The following is a 2,647-nucleotide window of genomic DNA, read 5'->3' as shown; positions in this document are numbered from 1 at the left end:
CTACCTGCCAATCTTCCTTCCCACCTATCCACTCCACCCTCACCTCTGACCTATCACCTCCATCCCCAACCCCATTCACCTATTGTACTCTTTGCTACCTTCTCCCTAGCCCCACCCCACCCCCATTTATCTCTCCACCCTGGAGGATCCCTGCCTCCATTCTTGATGAAGGGCTTTTGCCCGAAACCTTGATTTTCCTGCTCCTCGGATGCTGCCTGACCTGCTGTGCTTTTCCAGCACCACTCTGATCTAAACTCTGTTTTCCAGCATCTGCAGTCCTCACTTTTGCCCAAGTCATAGTTACATGACTTGAGACAGAAACGACCTACTAATCTACAAAGAGTCCTGAGGTCAATCCACCAACCTTCACTATCACCATTCCCCCGGAATTATACCTCCCAATGTTACATTGCCCAATGCCTGTGTAAATGCAAAAATTAAGGAATATCTCTTTATCTCATTTTCCTTTTTTATCAGGACATATTACAAAAAATGAAGTGGACTTCATTTTTTTAATCATGCAGAGCAAATAATGTCATGAACAGAGTACAAAGATTTGCTGATATATACCTACACGTATTTCGGGACTTTTTTCAAAAACAATAAATAATCCAACAAAGATGACTGTTATTTCACAACAACCTTCTGGAAAACCTTTCCAAAGTTGACAATTTCTGATAGGTCCAGAATGCTAACTATTATGTTATGATCTGCGACAGAGATGGTTACTTCTAAGAATAGCTCTTACACAGTAGAATTGCAAGTTACAACAAGGAACCTGTATTAAAGTAATGACTTTCCACTTTGCCCCTCCAATGAACCAAAGACAGCTAGATATCTGTAACACAAGCCTTTGTCTGGATGGTAACTGTTTCTCCACTCTCAAGAGGCATCATCACGAAGACGTTCACAGTACTGAACCTAACAGACAATGAAGGGTCAGCATTCTTCCATCCCATATCTGCTGACAATAACTCCTAACTCTGGCCTTCAGTGGAAAAGCCTCTAGTCTGTAAAAAACAGCCACCAAGCTGTAGTTGTGTATTTTGCAAGTGAAAACCCCCTTTCTTCAAGACTGTGAACCAGAAGTCACATCTCAGCAAAACTTTCTCAGAAGAAATGTTGAAATAATTTTTACATTGCTCCACAATAAAAACTGAGAGAAATATGGATGTTGGAAATCAGAAACAAAAATGGAAATTGTCAGAAAATCTCAGCAGGTCTGGCAGCGTCTGTGGTGATGTTAATGTTTCGGGTTGAGTGACCCTACCTCAGAACTGGTGGTAGGTAAGAAAAAGTTGTTTTACATGCAAAAGAGGAGAAGGGGGACAAGAAATAAATGATAGGAGGAGATAGAGTCCAAAGAGAGAGAAGAACAGTTGGACAGACAAAGGTGTGCATAATTGTCAGCCTGGGAGGATGGCTAAAAATGGGTTGTGTGCAGTAGTAGAATATGTGATAACAAGGCCTGGTGTGTGGGGGCTGGGGTAAGGAGATGGAAGAAGGTGCTTCAAGCTGTAAAATTGTTGAACTCAATATTGAGTCCAGAAGGCTGTGAAGTTCCAAAGTGGAAAATGAGGTGCTGTTCTTTCAGTTTGCACTGAGCTTCGCTGGAGCACTGCAGCAAGCCTGAGACAGAGATGTTGGCCAGGGAACAGGGTGGGGTATTGAAGTGGAAGGCGACTGGAAGCTCAGGGTCTTTTTAATGAACAGAACGTAGGTGTTCTGTGTAGTGGTCACCCAGTCTACATGGGCTGCCAACATCTCAGGCTTGCTGCAGGGCTTCACACATCAGACCTTGTTATGACATGATCTGGTATTAAGAGCAGTTAATGACTTGGTCTCCACAACCTTCTGTGGCAATGAGTTCCTCAAATCAGCACTCTCTGGTTGAAAATAGTGCTCTCCATCTCAGTTCTGAGGGGTCATCCCTTCACCGTGAGGCTGTGCTCTTAAGTCCTTATCTCTTCTACTAGTGAAAACATCTTCTCTACATCCATTCTATCCAGGCGTCTCAGTATTCTGTAAGTTGTAATGAGATCCACTAGTATCCTTCTAAACTCTATCGAATACAGACCCAGGATCCTCAACCACTCCTCATATGACAAGCCCTTCATCCTCAGGATCATTCTTGTAAACCCCCTCTGGACCCTCACCAATGCTAGCTCATCCTTCCTTGGATATCAGGCCTAAAACAGTATAACGGCTGCAGAAAGGAAGTTTGAGGGGGATCTGTCTCTGGAGGTAGTATGGGCTGAAGTCAGAAATAGGAAAGGTGCAGTCACCTTGTTGGGTGTTTACTATAGGCCCCCCAATAGCAGCAGAGATGTGGAGAAACAGATTGGGAAACAGATTTTGGAAAGGTGCAGAAGCCACAGGGTCATAGTCATGGGCGACTTCAACTTCCCAAATATTGATTGGAAGCTCTTTAGATCAAGTAGATTGGATGGGGCGGTGTTTGTGCAGTGTGTCCAGGAAGCTTTTCTAACGCAGTATGTAGATTGTACAACCAGAGGGGAGGGCATATTGGATTTGATACTCGGTAATGAACCGGGACAAGTGGTGGGCTTGTTAGTGGGTGAACATTTTGGTGATGGTGACCACAATTCTGTAACTTTCACCTTGGTTATGGAGAGAGAGATAGGTG

Source organism: Chiloscyllium plagiosum, chromosome 1 (assembly GCF_004010195.1).
Source record: "Chiloscyllium plagiosum isolate BGI_BamShark_2017 chromosome 1, ASM401019v2, whole genome shotgun sequence".
Taxonomy (NCBI): Eukaryota; Metazoa; Chordata; class Chondrichthyes; order Orectolobiformes; family Hemiscylliidae; genus Chiloscyllium; species Chiloscyllium plagiosum.
The sequence above is the reverse complement of the archived record's forward strand: the minus strand, read 5'-3'. Positions refer to the sequence as shown.